Here is a 22410-nt window from a genome sequence, read left to right as displayed (position 1 = left end):
GCCAGCAGGAGAGCACGTGAGGAGCAGCACAAAAGAATTCCAGCCACTTCAGCCAGTAAGTCAGCTTCACTGGGGACAAAATTTAGATGCCTCTATGGAAGACCAAGTAGCATGAGTAATAGAGGAGGATTTACACATGCATGCCTGTAAGGATATGATCTTACTGACATCAGAGAAATATGGTGGGGTGGCTTCTGTGACTTGAATGCTGGAATGGAAGGATATAGGCTCTTTAGGGAGAACAGATACAGGAGGCCAGGAGGTGGTGGTGTTGCCCTCTCTGTCAATGACCAGCCAGAGTGCATGGAGTTCTGCCTGGGGGTGGATGAGGAGTCAGCCAAAAGCTTCCAGCCCAGGATAAAGTGAGGGCAGGGACTGGTAACATTATAGTGGGGGTCTGCTACAGGCCACCTGACCACGTGTACGAGGCCCTTTACAGACAGATAGGAGCAGTCCTATTCTCATGTGGCACTTGAACTACCCCAGTTAAAGGGACAGCATAAAAGAGCATTAGCAATCTAGGAGGTTTCTGGAAATACCTTCAAAATCATAACTTCCATCTCTAAATGGAAGAGCTGCCAACAAGGCGTCCCTGCCCATGGTTGGAGCTAGGTGGTCTTTCACACCTCTTCCCACCTAAACCCTTCTATGAGCATGGCAGCACACCCTTAGTACAAGAATGACATTCTCTCAAATTTAGGCAAGCTCAGGTACTTAATTTTTAACCTCAATTGTTTCTGCACAACCGTGTTTCATTCTCAGTATCACTCCTGCATCATTTTTCCAGTGCTGCCTTAATCCCTTCCTTTCTGTGAGATTTTTTTTTTTAGTACCTTTTTTGATCATAAAATTCCAACAAATGAAAGAAACCCATTAATCAAGCTGAAATCAGACAGCCAGGAATTTTACAATTAGTAGTTTTTCTATGCTTGTCTTATTAACTCTTGGAATTTCTATATTATATTTTATCTGTGGTGATTTTTTTCTTGAAAGGTTTTATCCAAAAAGCTGTAATGATATCAGCCAACCTAGTTAAAAAACACAAAATATTTTTAAAATGTTGCCTCTCATGTTTCCCAAAGTTAATAAGCATTTTTGTATTAAAATGAAGATCATAATGTTCACAACTTCTTCAGTTTTTAAAAATGTAAGACTATCATTTTAAAAAATCAAAAATTTTCCAATCAATAATGAAGAAAAGAAAAATTTTGATATAAATTTTCTGTTTTCTGCTGTGGTCCTGCGAGTTAACACAGAAATTGAGATAAGGAAAAGATAAGAAAAAGCTACAAATAAAGTTATTGTGTACTAAAATGAGGCAGCAAAATGCTGAAACCCAAGTTATCACATACAGGTGTATCTTGTTTTAAAACAAACTCTTCTCTTATTCATTAGTCAGCAGTGGTTTTTGTCTTGACAGTAGAAAACATTGTGGTACTGCTGTCTGATTTATAACTTCCATTTGCAATTTGGGTGTTGCTGACTACAATGGAATAGTTTTCAAAGTGACTCCAATGCTACATGATAAATTGATGGATTTCAGCAAGAGGCCTGGATGTAGACAGTGCTGGCCATGGAGAAATTGCTCTCTGCTTTTTTTTCTACTTCTAATAAATTTTGCTACTTCTTTTCAGTTAAATTTTAATTCATTTTGCTTTATACTTTTATATTTTCCAGTGACTTATTACACACTTCTGTATAGTTCTTGTATAAATATTTTTATGTTGACAATACAGTTTCAGCAGAAACTACTGAAGATAAGAAATGTTCCATGGGGTTAAAAGCTATATATTATGTTTATTGGCTTATCTCCACCCCTTGTGTGAGCACATTGATATTCAGCTTGAATTTCAGATTCTTATTATTTTTCAAGACTAATCAGTTAAATGTTTCATCAGTTAGCAAAGAATAAATTGTGGTACTCCAGTTCCAACCCTATAGTCTGTTTCTAGATTGAAAGCTAAGTATGTGTGCTGTAGGCTTCTTGGCTCTGATCACACATTGAGGTTTATTTTTTGTAGGAGTCTCAGAAATTTTCTTAAAATGTTAGTTTAACTGGAGGAAAGAACACATCTATGGTGATAAATTAATCAAAATATTTTCATTGTTCTGGTCTCTTTTTGAGGAAAGAAAAATAAAACTGTTAAAGCAGGATTAATTTTTTTTTTTTCCCAAAGACTGGAGTATTAACTATATGAGACACAATAACTACAATTCAGAATAAATAGGAAAATATTAGTATACTTTTTAGTGTTCATAATTTTGTGGTAGGGAGCAGGAAAGGCACTGATCAATAGGAAAGAGGACCTCTGCACAGTACTGCCCATCAGCATTTGGCTAGTGTTGTAGAAACTGTGAAATCCCTGCCCATATCTCCGGTAGCATCTAAATGTGCAGGTAAATGTTCAATGCTGCAATGCAGTTTATTTATTAGACACCACTGAAAATCAAATTGTACCATGCAGATTAAGTAAATACAAGTTCTCACCAACATGTCCAAGTCTGTGCTCTACACTCCCACTACAGGAAGTTACTGTAAAGATGGAAGGTCTTTTAAGTCCAGATTGATATCTGGAAGTACCTTTCCATTTCTTTGTTAACCACAGAGGAAATTTCGGACAGGGCATCAAACTTTCAAACCTCAATGAAGGGTTCAAAGTTAGCCAGGAGGATGCCTGAAGTAATTTTACTATTATTCCTCTTTTTGATTTTCTGTTCCATATAATTTAACTGCTATATAATATTCTCCACTGTGACAAACATTTTCTAATTGCTGCTTTTTGTTATTCTTCTCCTGTGAATTATTCCAGCTTTAAGTTACTTTCATGACAATACATTATACCATGTGGTTCTCAGCAAGTTTTGTGTCAAATATTTAGTACAACTGTGTTGACATTCTGCCAGGCTCTTGGTGAGAGCTGCTTGTAAGAAGTCTTGTAGTTGAATCTGATTCAGTTTAAGGCAGGTCACAAATCTCAGTCACAGTTCAGTAGATCACCCAGATTTTATTGTCTGAGTTAGCCTCTTTTATGGCTGGCTTCCAAAACAGCGTATTGGAGTGTGAGCTCAGAAGAGGCAAACCTGGAAACATGAAGGACTGAGAAGGCACCATGCTGCTAACATGCAATCTGTACTTTGCTAGTCCTCTGCTTCAGCTCTTGGCATTGTCCCTTTTGAATAACAACAAATTAAACCATTATAAAAATTGATATAATTGTACAGAGGAACAAAAGTTTTCTGTCTCTTCTGGAGTTTAGTGTATCTATTATCTCTTCTGTCCTCTTAATCAACAGAAGCAGCTGACAAGAAATGTGTTAAATGTTACTAGTAGGAAACCCCAGACAGCAAGACTCAGGACTTTACTTCAGAGAATACAAGTGACAAGCCCTGGATAAATTCCTGTTTCTTTTCATTTAAAACAACCTGCCCATGGTGCCAGTCAATATTAAACATGGCCTTTCATGAAATGTGTTATCATGTGAAAAGTTACTTAGATCTACAGAGAAGTAAATACCAGATTTTGTAGTACACATAAATCCATAGCAGTAGCATATACTCTATTTCACAGAATGAAACTTGAAATTTAAGTGGCAAGTTTCAGTATTAACATTCTCAAGAGTGCATTGGTGTGTACTGTCAGCATATCTGATAACCTGAAGCAGCCCAATGAAATCTAGTAGTAAATACAGTAATATTCCAAGTGAATACATTCTGGGGAGAGTTTCTGAGCCTATTCTCTAGAAAACAATTCTAGGCTGAAAAAATTTACAAGAAATAATTGCTTTACAAATATCATAAAATTTCATTTGGTCATTAAATATTAAAAATATTTAGTAATGGCATTAACATAGCTTTTCTGAATGACATTAGAATAAATTATTGTCCACATTTTTTTTTAACGTCTTTAAAGACTGATTGCTCCCTCACTATAATGCTAATCTCACCACTCTTTCTTATTAGGATAACACAATTTAAACAACCTACCAGCAATAGCTACTGCTTTTTTTGCTGTTAAATTCATTGCTGTTTTTCTTTACTCCTCAAGTATATTGATTAGATTGAGAATTTATAGTATGTGTTTCTCAAACAAGTGTTTCAGAAAAATATCTCTCTTAAATATATTTACAAATAGTTTAGTAAAAGACCATGAAACATAATAGCAATGAAGAAGGTCATAACACTTCTACTATTCGTGGATGCATAGTAAATCTTACTCTCTTTTTGACATGCTTTCCCATTCTGCTCTTTTTCTGTGCAGTAACCTTTATAATTATTATTACTTATATCATTTTAAGTATATGTTAAATTGCGTCCTTCAAGAAACTAAAATATTTGTAACACTGAAATTTTATGACCATTTTCATGACTGCTTTTCCTTTATTTTTATACTGGAGCTTGTTTTTTTTTTTGTCTTTTCTCATTCTTCCTAGACTAATCTGAGTGCTGTTTTGATTTTTTTTTTTTTAATTAATGCATTATATTTCTTATTTTGGCCATAGCCAAAAAAGGCTTTTTCTTGTTCTCTGGCATGTAAACTTATTTTTTCTGTACGTTTTGCCTATGTTCATGCCTGAATTATTAGCTGACATGTTTATTTTCCAGATCAGCTCTTAATGTTTTCCTACCTTTAATTTATAAATTATATAATCAATTATTTACGCTTTATTTCCCTAGAGAATCCTAGGCAGAACATTTGATTGTCCTCAGATAAGTGATGCCAGGAGGAGAGATCTCTTGGGCAGCTGACAGCAGTGAGCCCAGCTTGTTTGTAAGCTCCCTTGAGCCCTGAGTGTCGCGGGCCAGGCAGAGCTGCCTGTGCTGTACCAGTGGTGAATGACCCTGGTGCACTGAGCCCACCCCCTGCCCCTCTGCTGGCTTTGCCTTGGTTTCTTACATGTGCAGTCAGAGACGGTCCGGGCTAGGAGAGAGATACAATCCAACTTCAGCTGTGTAACAGCCTTCCCTCAACATCAGCCTAGCAGCAGTAATTTCACAAGGGTCTAATAATCACACTGGCATTCGTATGTCCTGGCTGAAATCTGAGTGGTGTGCACACAGTATTACAGAACTTGTCCAGTTTTTCAGGCAGGCCTACAAATACAAGAATATTTCTGCCTTCTGAAGGACACACAGTGGATTTATGCCCTTTGCATTGTTACTAACCAAGTCCCATAGCTGTTCATTTTTAACTAAAGAACTAATTTTATAAGTAGATGGCACACTGTCTTCTAGACTCTAATTAAAACTTATTTTTGGTCCTTAGGTGTAATGACTACTCTTCTGAGATGAGCTCTTAATTAATGCACAGAGATCCTGAAAGTCCCACCTCTCAACAGTCATGATTGACATCCAAGGATACAAAAATTGCACTAATTGAGCTTTCCATTTATACACTTTTCTGCAGCCAGCTCGTCAAAAAAGGTAGGAGAAGAAATGAGCATAAGAACAGTTATTTTTTAACCATCCATATTCTCCTGAGGGTGGAGAAGGGGGGAAATCTTGCAGAACTATGGAATTTTTTTCACTATAGGAGTCAACTCTTCAGATGTAAGATTTGTTTTGCTATGAAAATTATAGAGTTTTTGTTAATACATATACAGTTGAATAATGGTACAGTACTCAAAATACAAGGATACCTTAAAAGTCAATGGGAAATGCTTTGCATCACAAATAGTGTTGCATAGCAATATATACTTTCTGAACAGAGGTTGTGTGGTATTAAAATAAGATATTTCAATGGGTGAGTAGCAGCTTATCTGAAAATGTTTTCTTAATTTTGACCCACAGTCGGTATCAGAGATTTTATAATATTTCTAAAGTAAATATTTCTTTCTAGATTCAGTTTAGTACTTCAATAATAAACTTCTCTTTGTGATTAATTTAACTGCATATTTTCCTGGGGTCAGTTAAGATGAAGTCGTTGAATAAAGTCCAGTATTGTCATTTGAGCTGAAGCCCACAAAAAGGTACTGAGAAGAACATGGTAGATGACAAGAATTAAAGAGTGCTGGAAGGTATCAGAGATACTTAGCAGAACAATTGCATTGCAAATGGTATGTAGGAAGTACAACAGGCAGCTGAGAGGGGAAAAAATGAAAAGGAGGCCAAATATATGCCTACACAAAGATTTATCTGTTGGGTTTTTTGTTTGGGTTTTTTTTTTTTTTTTACTGGATAACTTAGAACACTTTAGCTTATTTATTCCTTATTTACAGCTTTAATATCTGGTGACTTATAACAAATGTAAGTGAAAATGAAGCTCAATAAATAGGCATCAGATTTTCATGAAAGAACTGTTCCACTTCAATGTTTATATTTTGGATTTACTTGGTATCTTTGCTTGTTTCTAGAAAAGGGAAGCATTCAAGGTGTGGGGGAAAAATTTGACGTATTTCAGAATCTTTTAGGATTCTAAAAAGGAACCAGCATTTTAATCAGGTGGGTTAATCTTGAGGGCTAGAGGAATTAGACTTTCTTTGGGAATGTCCACACTGAAGAAGATTAAGTATAAATGCTTACTGGCATGTGCTTAAAACTGGAATTGAAACAGATTTAGCTGTTTTGTATCTAGATTAAGGGATCTATGGGAAAAAATGTAAACATGTATACTGTAGAGTCCAGGCTCCTTTTAACTTTTGAGATGTTTTACCCCTCAGCTGTACAATAAAGGCTATAGAGAAAGGGATTGAAAAGAAAACCAAAGCAAGGATTAAATAAGGGAGGTCCTGGAGAGAGAGCCATCCCATCAAAGCAGTACAATAATTTTGTAACATCTCCTTAAGTGCTAAAAAAGGTTCTGAAATGTGTATTTTCTGTGCAAGATTACAGAAGGAGGCAAACTGGGAGTATGGGTACAGAATTACTTGAGAATCTTGAGTTTTTTATTTCTTCTAATAAAAATATAAGGACAAAGTAAAACTTAAATTTAGAGTTAAGAGTACAGAGATGTAAATGGAGGCTGGGGGGGGGGGGAAAGTAGGAATTAAAATATAAATCATTAGAAAAGTGTCTATTTTATATGCTCTTCATATCTAGAATGACTTCATACTATTAGGATTAGTGTAAAACTATTACCAGATCTTCTATGATAATGTTAATTTCATCTTCTTTGTGAAATAGCTCTGTCCAAAGTAACCCACTGCAAATTTTTTATATGTACCAATAATTTATGATGTTACTGTGAATTTCCATACTGTATGCATGAGGAAAAATATCTAGGTTTTATGTAAATTTTCTTTTAATTGCAATTTAACTTCCTCAAATAGCCAAATTAGAGTGGATACTATCTCCTCTCTAATTTGGCTACTTTGATAAAGATTAATTGTTTAAAACATTTTGGTAGAAACAAAAGATGTTTTAACTTAAGGAGAGCAAAGATGCTTTTTACAACTTAATACAGCTACTAGCATGTCAAGGTCTAACTTCACTATCATGCCATCAGAATTTGTGTATTTTTATACTTAAGAAATGGTAAAAACTTATTCTAAGTTTCACTAGACGGTATCTATGTAGAAATAGCTATTAACAGGAAATGTATGCATACATTTGGAGTGCTGGCTGTTAAAATGTATTTTGTGCTAATTCAAAATAACAGTTCTAGATATAAGAGTACTTTAAAGACCATAGCAAATGTCAGATCAACTTGAGGCCTATGTATGCCTCTTGCTTTTGGTAATCAATTAGACTTTAATGATAGGTATTTCATTTTGAATAGCTGCAATAATAAATTATTCTCAGGGCAACATGGTGGAACCTAGTCTCCTTTGGCTTTCGGAACCAGTAAAATAACAGAACATCAGTCAAGTTAATAAAGTGTGGCCTTATTACACATTCTGCATCTGTATATAAACTGCCAGCATATGATCAAAGACTTCAGCTGTTTCAGTTATATCACAGTCACATCATAGACATTTTATAGTTATAGTAGAGAGCATTCCAGGAACAACCCAGTCACCTTGAAGACATACAGAGTTCAGTGGAACCTCATTAAATTGCACCTTGATATTATGTGAAACTGGTAGGACATCTATTAGGTATGGTATATATAATTCCCATGCTAAAATTGTTTTGTATGCATGTTTTATGCATTGCCTATATGTCTTCTCAAGAAATCCAGGGTTTTGTTCACACAAATCTTCAGCGTTTCATGTTTATACGTTTTAATTTTTAACTTGTTACCAAAACCAAAGGATTATTCATAGCCAAATGGCTGTGTTGTATTGCACATGTGAAGGCATTAATAAAATATGAATTAGTAATTAAAATATTTTGAATGCAAGCTGAAATATTAGTGTGTTTTTGCAGCTGTTGACACATTTTTCCTTTCATTTAATGAACAGTATTTTGCTTAAGTCAATGGGTTTTGTAATTGACTTTTTGCAAAAGAAGAATTTCACCTAGTCAATTTTTAGTTATAATCAGATGTGTTTTAATAACAGTTTCACTTTTCTTTATTATACCAAGCTTAGATTTCTATTGCAAATCAATAGAACACAGTTGTTTCTGAGAGATTTGAAAGATGCCATTTTGATACCATTCCTTCCTAAAATACACAGAAAACATAAAAGTCTGAGGAAAAAATGTTTCCTAAATTCTTACTTTGAATTGTAGTCTAATTCTTTCCCATGAAAATAAAGGGCTTTGTGAAATTACTCTTAACTGGGAGCCTTGCATTTAGTGTAGGCTTTGTTAACACTTTACTTTTTGAAAACACATTTTTCACATTTGTTCTTCTTCCCATCATTCTTTATTGACACTTTTGCAGAAGACATATTTATAGAGCCCTTCAAATTCATCTTTTGGATTAATACTTTTTAAAAAGTTGTATTTTATTTTATTTTTCCCCCATCTTCAAAAGCAAAGTCAATAAGAAGATAAAAATACAGGATTGTGAAAGATCTCCCATTATATTCCTCTGCTAGAAAGCACAAAATCAAAGATACTGTAAACAGTTGGAAATGTGAAAAAAAGTGATGGATATTGATACTTTCCTGCTTTTTCATCAGTCATATAAGTAGAAAACCCAATGTAGTTAAAATTTACAATGTAAAATATTTCTGACCAAAGTATTATGCTAAAAAAATCACACCTTATAGGCCATGTTGTAAAGTTATTTCACAGTTTACATGCCTGACTGGAAAAGTTCAGCAGGTTCTATCCCTTAATCGGAAGAAGTTAGAAGCCTCATCCATTGATACATTTATTTGTTTGTAGCTGAATGGCATCAGTCATGTTAGTGGTATCAAAAAAATCACAAAACTATTCCTTCACACTTGTTAATTCAATAGAACTGAACTAAAATATAGGGGCTTTTCTCATTCTTTTGCATTGCTTTTGCAGCAGTAATGTAAATCAATAAATCTTCCAGATGTTGCAGGTCTGATGTACAGTACTGCTCCAATCTAAATTTCTCTGTGTGTTCTTCTTTCCTTTTCTTTTTTTTTTTTTTTTTTTCTCCTTCAGTTGTGTTTTTTGTTCAATCTCAAGCTGACTGTTCCCTGATGCACTACTGAAAGCCAGATACAGGAGAAATTTGCAAGTTGCAAGATTGACTCCTTAGCTGATTGGAGTTTGTTGTCCTCAAGTAACACCAGAATTTGCCAGCTGGCCTAGTCACATTACAGCTAATATACTTCCTTTTAGTGTTGCAATGTTTGCTATGATAATACTTGCAAACCATGTTTAATGCTCCTTTTTTTTTTTGTTTTTTTGTCATCACTTCTGTACTGTAGTGTAGATGTATCAGTAATAATAGACCTCATGTAAGAACGGGTGTTTCTGTTAGTAACATGAACAAAGCGACATTTTTTTTTTTCATAACACTTGAATTACAAGCAAATTTGCCTTCAAAGGATTCTTTGTACACTGACAAAATCTGTCACTATGACACAGTTCACAGGAGGAAACAATTGGTTTAATTTTCTCAACAGTTGAGTAGCTCCCTATTCTTCCCAAGTACAATTCATCAAAAAATAAAGTATGTTTCACTTCTGATATGCTTTACCACAGACAGTCAAGGCATTTGCTTTTGTTTTCATAGTTATTAGGTCATTTTTACTTGTTAACTTTCAGCAGTTTGCTTTGATCTTAGACTGCAATCTAGATAAGAATTCACAGCAATTGTTCATCACTAAAATAAAGTTTGTAAATCCTTTCAGCTGATGTTTTGACTAACCTTCTCCATTTTTTAGTACACAAATCTGTATAAATACTGCATAATTTTAGCAGAAGAATCAAGCAGCAACAAAAATGTTCAGGGCAAAGAATAATAAACTGCCATTTCAAGCTTCTATTTTCAAAATAGTAATGCTTTGGAGATGTGATTAGTAATGACATATTATATGACAAAAGAAGAACAAGGATTTAGAAATGGAAACTAAAAATAGTTGTGTAGAAATTTAATAACCTGGCAGATTTTATTCCATCTGTTAGGAAGAGTTTGAAAGCCATTTCCTGCTGCCATTCACACTGCAGAGGCTTCAGAGTTCAGAGATGGAACCAAATACCTGATGTGAAAATCTGCTATTATGATTCATATCCAAAGATTCACATCAATATCTTTGCATAGAATATTTTGGCTTATTTATAAAAATAAAACTTGCATCTAAAGGTTTAGGTTTATTATTTATCTGTTTTATTGTCAATGTCCCTTGAGGTAGAAAAAGTACCAAAAACATTTATTCCTTTCAAATGATGAAAATTGTTGAAACTAATCTATATGAGTGAACAATTCAAGAAACCAGGTTTCTTGGATAGGTGGCCCAGGATTCAAATTTTACTAACTTACTTTCAGGGTGAAAGTACTGTACAGAGAGAAAGTACAGTGTGGTATTGACTTGTCCTTTATTGTCATTCAGAGCTGATAAGCAAATTGTGGGAAGAGAACCAGCAGTCAAATTAGCAGACAGAAGGTATAAAGGAGAGCATGTGTAGTGTAAACCTGTATCTGGTGAACTGGCATTGCAGTAAGTATGGGCATGCAGTTTTCTGAGATGGTTTAGCTGAGCAGCTCACATCTATCTGTATACAGCTGGATAGATGCTATAATTGGTTATTTCTAGGTGCTACTTTGCAGGTGGTTGACTGATATAAGAAAACATAAATTACTTCTTGTCTTTAATAAGAGAAAATCTGTAAGACTCGTGGTAGTGTTAGTCTAATTGAGAGTATCAAACTAGAGGAGTGAGAACATAGGCTAGAAGTGTACATGGGTGAGTGGCACAAGCTGCTGTCAGCTCTATAAATTCATCTTACACAGAAAAGTGTCTTTTGCATTTAGTCATTCAGGGAAAGAATCAAGGGAACACTAAAACATCATTGGTAGCTGGAATTTGGTTTTGGGTCTTTTTTCCCCTAAGGTGGCCAGAAGAAACATAGATAAGTGTGTTTATATTTGAAAAAAACAATCCACCTTCCCTTTAGAAAGAATTTTCATGAAAAATTAAAACTCTTATGTAATGCACTTTCTACCCATCTACACATTCTCATGCTCTTTGCAAGTTTTAAAATGCTCTGGCCCACGATTGTTTTATTTCACCTGAAATACTAGTTAGAAATGAAAATTCATTTTAATCCCAATAAAAAGGAGTACTGACAGTGAGGGTTTTTTTTTTTATGTTTGTTTTTTAGAAAATTTCATTCCTATTGTAGGGACCTCTGCAGGTATATGATGAATGCAGAATGAATATTTATTCTGACTCTGCAGGATGTGCACTTGCTCATCTATTTTCAGAACTGGGCTGAAGCAGGGATTTAAGGGTATAAATCCTTGTGCTAGATTATTGACCTACAAAGCTATCTGTGCTGTCAGATAGCTCATTTCCTGCCCAGTCTCTGCAAAACAAATGTGATCATTACAAATACATGTTAATTGAAATAACACCTGTGTTAATGGTGATTTCAACCCTAAGAATCTCTCTATGTGAAGAGTTACACTAGCATCATTTATCAAGCCTAAGATTAGCCTGATGGAGTAATTGGAAGTCAAGTCTGTAATACTAGATTACCTTGCTAAAGCCAAACTCGCAATGGGTTAATATATTTTCATATTGCAATAATTTTCTTCTATCCCAGTAAATAGACCTTGAATATAATAAGGCCAGCTCAAGCAAACAGATTTGTTGATGTGCAAAAATGTGCTTGGTGTATGTTACCTGGGCTTCTGGATAACTAACTGTAAGCAAAAGGACCAGAAGAGTTACTAGCACCATGCTCTAACTAACTGAGCTACTCTCAGTTGCTGATCCATGTGTCATTCAGGCTTTAAGTATAAATAATCTGGACTGCAGTCTCATAAAGGGCATTTTTAAAACTATCTTGAACATAGTTTTCGTGTAGAACATCAGTGAAATGCTTTCCTTAGGTCAGGCATATATGAAGTTTTAATTAATTAATGCTAATTTGTATGAGGAAAACTTAAGTTAAACTTTTCCTTTGTACAAAGCTTATTCTAAGCATTCCTCTACTTGTCCTTTGACTCAGCATTAACATATACATATACAAGGTATACAGGTATACCTTGTTATACAACATTTACTTTTGTCACTTAATTTTGGCATAAAAAAAATCAATCCCAAATGTGACACTCTTGCATGTATGTCCATATTCTAGCACTGATTCCTAGAAAGAAATAACATTCAGAATTTGAATAACTCGAATTCATTTAAAAAGTAAACTTGAAGTAAAATAAATAATTTCGTATTCCTAATGATGTGAAAATCAAAAAAAATTATCTTGAGCATTGATTGCATTTTATTTATCTAATTCTACTTCCTTTGAACGGTGTGTTAGAAGATTGATCGACTCAGACCCGATTTTAGCCTTTCCATTTCTAAAGCAAGGGTTTTTGAGATCTATAACTGTGTGCTGCACACCCCAAGGTGGCTTGAACAGCCAATAGGAGTAATAGGGGTGATTAAACCTTGTCACAGGGGGTTAGATGCGGTGCTTTCTTCCTACATGACAGGCTGTGACAGTCAAACAGCACTGAAGCAGAACAAACGACAGTGGCAGTTTGCTGTGAGCAGTGCTAGTGTTACAACTCCCACTAGAAAGCTAAACGCTGGGTATTCAGCTCAGGCAAGTTTCAAATAGACCATGCAAATTCTGGTTTCAAAAATTTCCCTGCAAATCAGTAGTGACACGCGTTAACTGCAGAGTGATTGTGTTATTGCGTGAGTGATTGTCCACTGTCGGACGCTGGCCGTGATCACAGTTTATGAGTGACACCGCTGATCCATTTACATCTGCGCTGAGCTGCTCCTGTTATGGGAAATCTCCCTTCATTTGAGAAGGCTGCTGTGCTAATGCAATTAGAGTGAAGGTTATCATCACTCTTTAATGATTGCATGTGTTTGTCACTCTGAGTAACTGTGTACAGGAAGCGACAAACACCATGCACCTGATTGAGCCCAGGATAAAATCATGTATTCAAATATAAAAGCTTTCATTCCTTTAAGACTTTAAAGACAACTACAGAAGAATAACTTTGAATTTTTAAGATTCATTATTGGCAAAAGTTAACCAAGAAAATGCACCCCAAAGTTCAGTCTTTTCAACTGTATCATTCCAGGCTTTGTAACAAAACAGGAGAGGGAAATTTTGTAGGAGAAGAAAGCTAAATATCTTAGTAGGTTGCATAAGACAGAGGCATACTATGAATATTTTGTTTCTCATTTTAAGCTGAATTAAGGCTGTGTTCCAAACCCAGAAGAGTAGTACGTATGCCCACATATATATGTATTTAATCATCTAAAGACTGATAGAAAAGGGTTGGAAAAAGTTCAAGAGAACCTCTACAAAATCCTTAGCAAGATAATATGGTTAAGAATATTTTCATTATTTCAAGATACATCTTTTCTGTGACTAGAAGTGTTATGCTTAGATTTCTAACTGCTCTCACAGAAGCTTAAGTAATTTTGAGCAAATTCTGGTTTAAAATTTTTAAGTTAACTGCTTGTTGCTTTTAGCAATAAGATTATATGAAATGGTCTCACTTTAATTGAAGGTTACAGCTGTTTAGTTGATGTTGGACTGAAAATGTCCCTTCTAAAAGGACTAAACCCCTCCTTTTGTATTTATTATTTAAAATTAATCCAAAATTTTGCCATTTCTGTTCATAAAATGTTTTATTCTTTAAATATTTTACTAATGCTTTCTAAAAGGCAATTATCAATTATTTTTTCAACATTTATTTTTCAGCATACTATTTCTTTTGTTTCATGTAGCTGTACATATTAAACAAGTAAGATTTACATGTGTTTTCTCATGTTCTCATAAATTAATGTCCTGACAAACCTAGCATCTTTTTCAATTCTAAAATCAGTTAAGAAAAATTCTGTCTTATTATGGCAAGAATGCCAAAGCTTATCTTCGATCAGGTCATGTGCACCCATCTTCAGTGAGCTACCCTTGCACTGCCAGACATTCCTTCTTGCAGCTCCTGAGCTCTACTTCTCTGCTATACCCAAAGCAGTAACAGCTGAGATAACGTTTCCCCATTGAAATACTGATATTGCGCTCTGCTCTTTCATTCCAGGCCATCTCTTTCACTCTGTTCTTTCTCTGGCAAACCATATAGGATTTTTCACGGAAGAGATCCATCCTGAAACACAAGTTCAGCTCCTCTGATATACCTGTCCTTTCCTTAGCCCTTTTATGCCCTTGTTCCTGATAGGATTTGAGACATGCTGGGAGGGAAGGAGTTGTGGGCAAAAATGCCCGAGAAACTGTATAGGGAGCATTATTTCCATCTGGTGAACGTTGTATGGTTCGCCAGAGAAAAACTCATATCCATCTGTCTTTTCTGGGTATGTAAGAAGACATTGCTCTCTAATAAATATTATCGGTGCTCTGGACGGCAGCAGGAGTGGTTATGAGATGAAGCAGGACTTTGACCATGCAGTAGTGAATAAGTACTTTCCTTTTGGAACACCTTTTCAGCTGCTGGTGTCTTTTTTTCTCACTTCTCTTCCCAGATTTTTGCAGATCCTCAGAGGGTTGGCTGGGGGGGGTGTCATAATCCAGTGAAAATGTGTCACTGAGCTAGGACTTCAGCCTTGTAGATCAGGACAGGGGCTTACAAGAGAGAAGGATGATAATACCTGCCTGAAAATCTGCACTCAAATAAAAAAAAAAAAAAAAACCATAGTGCCAACATCAACAACATTAATTTGTTTGCTTTATAATTTCAGCCCATGAAATTATATAACAAATATTTATTATTAGGATTTGAGAGTCATCCTGAAAAAACACACATAAATATTCAGATAAGAAGCCTCTTCTATTCAAATACCAATCCAGAGTATTTTCACAGAGAAGTATAATTTCTTTAAAAATATGTAATTTTTAAGCAAAAAAAGCTAGAGGAGGTGATTCCATAATCAATATGAAATGGTTTTTAATTGGTGAAATTACATTAATGAATTTGACAGCAGCTGAGAGTGATCATGTTCAGAAAGCTACTCAGCGGTTTGTTAAAAATAAGTCGTTAAAGTCATGATTTAGTTGCTCTGTCTTGCTTACCCACCACATAAGCAGTTAATACAAAACATTCCATTTTGCTGTTATGAAAGAAAAAAATGTGGTTTTTTAAAAGAGCTGTAAATTAGGTTGTGCTGGAAGCATCCATTTTCTTGCCTCCATCACTGCCAAATCCCACTGTTTTCTTTGATAAATGATTTGCAGACTACTATTATTATTTATGTGTTTTACAATTACTACAAATGACACCTCCCCTTCCTCAGCCCTAAGCCACAAATCTGAAATGAATAAATGCTGTTTATTGTGACAGTCTGCCTTTTGTCTGTGGAACAATGACAAACTACACCACTGACAGCCAGTTGCTGTTTTTAACTACTGCTCTCGAGCTCAGTCTTTGAGTGTTCTTCAGAACATGACAACAGTCAGTGTGGAATAAAATGAGTGAGATTGCATTGTGTTTGTTTAGCATGCCGTGACACCATTGTCCAATACATTGAGTAAACAGGAATAATAAATCACATAACCACAATAGCTTTTAGTTCTCTGTATTTCATTGAGATTTGTACAACTGTGGTCATATAAAAATTAATATATTATTGCTTTTTAGAATCAATCATTTTGATATTCATATAGAGAATTGGCTTCTCACTGGAATTAAGTGAGGGAGGAGGAATAAAGGGAGTGCTTTTAATTATTTGTGAAATCTATGAACATTTCTATTTTCTGTCTGAGCTCTTCAACAGATCTAAAGGGAGCATGGAACGACTTTATCTGTATGAGTTTTATAAATGTCTTCTGACCTGCAGCTAGTCAGTTTTTAAGTGTTAGAATGACCTGTTTAATATCTAATTCTGCCTGGCAGAGCAGAGTTAGCAGGTAAATCAGTTCTTACGTTTTGACTAGACCAGCTTTTATCTAAATGCAAACTTGCAAATATGTCAGAGTATTTATTTAATGTAATTTTCTCTCAGAGTTTGAATGCTAATCTACTATTTCTTCTTGAAACTAGATGTTATAATTTTGTTAATGCTCCTCCTCCCTTTACACACACCTGGTGCACGTGTGTGCATGTGTATGCATACATAAGCATGCAACAATGCTAGTTTATAATCCTTTTTCTCTGTATTTATGTGTGTTTGTGTGCATAAATGACTCCTGCATTGATGTTTTAGTTGCCTGTCTAAACACCACAGCATCACAAAGGATCTTCTGACATTTTTATTGCTTTATTAGAATCTTGTGCTATTAGTAATGGAATAGAGACTTCTAGTGATTAACTTAAATTTTTGTTCAATGTAAAATGCTGTGTCCAGTATCTGACCAAAAAGGACTCTCTTCCTGAATTGTATACAGTATTCTGACCAATACAGGTTTTTTTAAATTCCTCAGTTTACATGTGACATTCAATATTTTTTTTTTCTCCAAGCACAGATAATGGAGAGAATGTGAGCAAATTCCAAGCCTGCATTGGTGCTGCCAGTTTGTGGAAAATGTATTTCTAATTGAAAAGATCTACAGTCTTGCTTGGAGTTTATTATCATTTTATCCATTAAAAACTGCAGTTAATTTTTATTGCACCTCCAATAAAAAAATTTGCCATCTCCTCTTCAACTATCTGTACTCCTTTCTTATTATCTTTTTAAAATTCTTTGATTTCCCTTTGAAGTCTCCTTTTAGTGTTTAGACTTCCTATCTTCCTCCTTGCAGGAGCACCTAAATTTGTTCTCACTGTAGTTTTCTAGCTGCTATTTTGTGGGATTTATTATTTTCATTTTAAATATAATTAAAAGCCACTAAGTAGGGAGCAGGGTACCTTCAGAGTGCACTCATTCTTGTCCTTGCAACAGTCATTCCTCCAGGACTGCAATTGCTGTACTTATACTCAAGAAAACTCTTCAACAAAATCCATGAGGTAATGTAGGGTATTGTATGTCTTTGTATACTGCTTAAGAGATAATATAAGTCCATATTCTCTTCATCTATGAGACCGGTAAAGACAAATAATATTTTTGGCTATTTGAAATAACTGTTTTTTACAGACCTTTTTGAGGGTTAAATATAATAAAGTACATTAAAATTAGTGTGCCAATATAAGCATCAAAATGCTTATCTAACTAGGTAGGAAGAGTGTGTGTGTTTTCTGTGGGCAGGAAGTCAGAGGTGCAATTAGCTTCTCTTACCAAAGGCTTATTCACATTGAACCCAAAAGAAGAATTCTAATTGCAGTCTTTTAAGCTTAGCAGTTTTTTATGGTGTTGGACAGCAGAAAATTCATGAGTGAATCGCATAGCAATATATAAAATCAAGAACAGACATATACATTGAGGAAAGAAAACAATTTGAACATTCTCATCTAGATATTCTAATCCAGTAGAGAACACTTTATCCTCTTGCATTGCTTCCTGGCTGCTGAACATATTCCCATTTGAATAAACAATGTTGGCTCATTCATGGAGCTGAAGTATCTTTCCTAAAGACATAAAGTGTGGTTTAACTATTTCAGATAATATCTAGGTTATAGCCATTATCTAGGTATAATAAGCTACTTGCCATCCATCAGTAGAGCTATACAAACATTAATGAGTTCCTTTTGCATCTGGAGAGTACTTAAGCTTTCATGATAGTTATTCACAGCTGTATATTGATTTGGGTTTCTTTCACTTTCACTATGTATTTTACTGAGATTATTTAAGAAAGTCACCTTATTAGTAATTTCCTGTTTATTATAACTTATTGATAATTTAAAATAACATTTTTACACAAGGACAATTGATTTTCTCACATAACCTTAATACAAAGCATGTAGCACTGCTTCTGGTATTTAAGATGAAAATCTAACAAACGTGTTCAAATTAAATTGGTGCTTATTGTCATTTGAATGTATGCACTTAGAGAGATAAATAAGTACTACAAAAAATGTCAGTAAAATATATGCAAAAGGTGCCTTACTAGTTTAACATAGAGAGAAGGCTTCATACTTCCTGGAAACTTCTGTTATCAATTACAAAAACTCCAGAATAGCAATAATTTGACATGCAATATGAACTGCCCAAAGTTAAGCTTTCATCAGGAGTGAATTTTAGTTTTCCCAGTTTAGTTTCCTAATGTGATTTTAAATGTTATAACCTATGTAGATATGAAGACTTACATGAACATAAGAATTTACTTGATTTATAGTGATCTGGTTTCTATTTCTCAAACTGATAGAGAAATTGCCTTGTCACATAAATGTAACACCTTTAAAGTAACTTGAAACAAACTGCAATGGTGATGCTACTATTGAACAGAAATCCTTCTCAAAATTGTGAAACTTTGTTTAGGGTTGATGTAGTCACTAGCAGCGTAACAATCAATGGGATCTTTTTTCAGAAGCAGAAAGGTTGAGGTCCCTTCATTAAGGGTGCTGTGCCTTTTCCCCATTACTCTTGCCTGATCACTGTAGCTGCAAAAGCCAGAGCTGTATGTATTCAACTTCTCTTTTCCCCTCTCTAGCTGCATTCATTGCAGAACTGGACACCATGGGATCAGTGAATGTCTCATATTTCAAGTGACCACATATAAATTTAAAAATAGGAATATACAACAATTTTGACAATCTGGATTTGGTATTCTAATCTAATAGAAAAGCTTTCATGCACTAACATTGCCTCTTGGCAGCTTCAACAAATCTTCATCTGTGAGAATAGTACCATGCCAATCATATGACTGTGCTATTCACACTTCAATTTGGATATATAAAGAAGGTTTGCAGTTATAAAGGTATTTCTCGTCCTTGGGCCATATGGCCACTAGCGATATCAGCCAGGAGTAGTAACAAGGAAGCAGTAAAATGACCAAAAAAGTGGACATAAATTCAGACCCATGGTGGTAATGGATCAGTAATTATAAGATTGTTTTCTTAAACTGCTCCTTTGAAGCACCCAGACAGGTAGACTATATATATTTTTTTTCTGCTGCCATGAGCATTCCCTGAGTGCTGCTCTATGACTCACATTCATAGATTTTACTGGAACTTTGGCATGCAAATGAACATAAGCAGAAAAATGCAGACATTGAATTTGACTTGTGACTACCAGACAGCCAAATTTTCCTGCAAAGTTGCCTTAGGTGCCACATCATCAGCTTTCAAGAAATTGTGGAAACACTTTCAGAGTTGAATGTAACTTTAATTAATACAGTCACCAAAATTATATATATAGAAATATCTCCAAAACTGTTGCTAGTGTCACTTTAATTCCTGATCTCAATCTCTAAAGAAGTTACTACTTCAAATATGAGCTAAGAGAGCAAAGCAAACCTCAGACAAGCTGCCATGTGACTGAGAAGCAAAATGAAACAAAAATCTTGGAAGCTTTATAAAGTTTGCCAGAGATTTCTTTTTACCAATTAATTTTTTATAGAGAACATCAGAAACCATTGTGAAAAGCATCCATAGTTCTGGTTAAGTTATTGTCTGTATTGATAACACATTGAGCATAAACAATTTTCATTTACTTCAACTGTAATAGGATGCTCAAGTCAGTTGGTTTCCAAAATGATATCTTACAGCTAAATACCTGTATTCTATTGATGTCAGCAGAAATTACTCAGTATTCAAACATTTGCAAATTATTCTTCTGTTGTCAAGTCAATGTTTCCTTCACTACTAAGAAGAATTGCAGAACCTATGTGTATATGTGGTTATTAGAATTCAACTTAAAGAAATGTAATAAAATTCAATTAAACAAAATGTCATTAAAAAGTTGAAGGCTTTAATAAAGACACTCTTTCTTTGATTAGTTTTCTATCAGGATGAGAGTTGACAAAATATTTAAAACTTGTTTTTAAATTCCAGTACTGTCTTCAGAACACTAGGGTGTTCTCCAAGCACTGGAGGAGTGTAGAATTCCCAATGCAAAGAGATTTACTGATAAAAATAAGAGATAAAAAGATTAGAAGTAAAATATATGCCATTTTTTGTAGACTATGTAATGAAATCCCTATTTACATGTAGTCTTGACTGTGAAGTTTCAGCATGCATCCCTCAGACTTTGCAAAGGATTTTAAAAATCTTTTTGGAGTAATTATATACATATGCAAGGAAATCTCTTAGTTCCCTCATGTTATCTGGCAGAAGCTTACTGCAAATAAGAAAATAAATTAATGTCTGGGAGGTTGCTAACAATTGGTTTTCTCCAGAATATTCATTGCACCTGGTGCTGCTAAAAACCTAGAAGTTGGGAACAGTTTACCAAGGAGGAAGTATTAGACAGTGGTGAAAGTTTATATGGATAATTGAAGACTAAGGAGAATTATGAAGAGCACCATAAGAACCTGACACATCAAATGAAAATAAATTCAACAGTGACTGATGAAATTCATCCTCTCTAAGAGGGAAACAGCACACAGTGCAGTGAGTGAATTACTTTTTTGTACTGAGGGACACTGAATTAGATATAGCCTCTCAGGACAAAGATCTAGGCATCACTGTGGGCAGCTCAATGAAGAAATCTGCTTAAAATGTATCAGAGGTCAAAAACTGAATAATATTTGGGCCATGTAGGGAATATTATGAAAAATATTACAATTCTACATAAATTGGTGTACATCCTTACCTTGACTGTTAAAGTCCATTTTGGTCAACTCTTCTATGAAAATTTTATGAAGAGGAAAAAGTAAGGTTACTCAAGGGCACCTGTAGTTTCCTCCTGCTTAGAAGGAAGAAAAGTAAAAAGAAATATGAAATTCTGAATAGTAATCAAAGTCTCAACTAGGTGTTTCCCTTTTTCAATCTTAATAAAAAGATTAGCTAGAGGCATGTTCTTTTATGAAATGTATTACTCTCTTTAGCACTTAGCACATTATCTTTCTCTCAGTTTGTGATTTGTGGAAGTGTTTATTTAAATGCTATGAATAGGTTTTTTCTATTTGTAACAAATGGTTTTTTAAGAACAGGAAGGTAGAGGAAGAGAGTAACTTTTGAGGCTACTTCCCTAGACTTGTACTGTTTGTTTTGCAGGAATACTTTTCAGATTGTGATGGCAGAGTGACAATTCAGAATGCACAAAAACAACCCAGTAGCCAAATGCTCCAGTAGAGCGCTTGCATAAATATATTTTCAAATATATTTAAATAACCTTAGCTGACTACAGTGATCAGAGCTGTTTTAGGCAGTGTCCACACTTCTCACTTGTGTATGTTGTAGACATTAAATGGCCAGAAATATAGGTTAGTTATTGTAATGGCTGTTGGAAAATAATAAAGTTATCAAATGGTTTATTATTATTAAATAGAAGCACATTATAGTGGAAGATCCTGTCACAATTATCTGCATGATTAAACATTGGAACAAAAAAGAATAAAATGAGGAAAAGGCTCAGAAGCCTTCTTTCTACCTTCCTGGCTTTCTTTTATTTTCATATTTTTTCCTCCTCAGCGTTTCTCTTACCTATTTTCTTGGGTTAGAAATGTTATTTTTCCAAGGATGAAGACTTCTTGATAAAGTCTGATTTTTTTGCACTGTCAATTTATTACTTCTACAGTATGTAGAATAATATGTCCTCTTTTTTTCAGTTTTCCTTGTCCTTTGTTCCTGGAAGAATTAATAGAGTTCCTTCTAGTCTTCATCTTCATCCTTAGAAAAATACTACAACTCAGCCACAGAGCAATATTTTAAGAGAATAAAATCTAAGTAATGCCTTATGTTTACATTTAAAATTTCTAACAAACATATGATTTAATCACATGCAAATGCAAATAAGAAGGATCATCAAGGGTTGATAGACCTCAGGTCTATCTATCTTTAAACTATAAAATAAAAACATTTGTCCCCACTACTTCCTTAAAATATTACGAGCTGAGTTAGCTAAATTTTTCTGACCTTCAAAACATGTTGAAGTGGGAAGAAATGAAGCTCCATGCTGAAATCTTGGTAGAAAACAGACAGTCATA

At 34.5% G+C, this 22410-nt stretch overlaps 1 protein-coding gene across 5 annotated transcripts in view; it reads left to right on the top strand.

The window, feature by feature from the left end:
• TENM3 (teneurin transmembrane protein 3) overlaps positions 1 to 22410 on the top strand; it is a 1282397-nt gene that overhangs the window by 687358 nt on the left and 572629 nt on the right. For all 5 annotated transcript variants that reach the window (XM_021548380.2, XM_021549050.2, XM_021548299.2 and 2 more), the window contains one exon: positions 5264 to 6438. The gene's annotated coding sequence lies outside the window, so the exon portion shown is untranslated. The remainder of the gene's footprint in view (positions 1 to 5263; positions 6439 to 22410) is intronic.

This window comes from Lonchura striata, chromosome 4, assembly GCF_046129695.1.
Source record: "Lonchura striata isolate bLonStr1 chromosome 4, bLonStr1.mat, whole genome shotgun sequence".
Lineage (NCBI taxonomy): Eukaryota > Metazoa > Chordata > Aves > Passeriformes > Estrildidae > Lonchura > Lonchura striata.
Note: the sequence above shows the minus strand (reverse complement) of the source record. Positions and strands in the feature narration are given on the sequence as shown.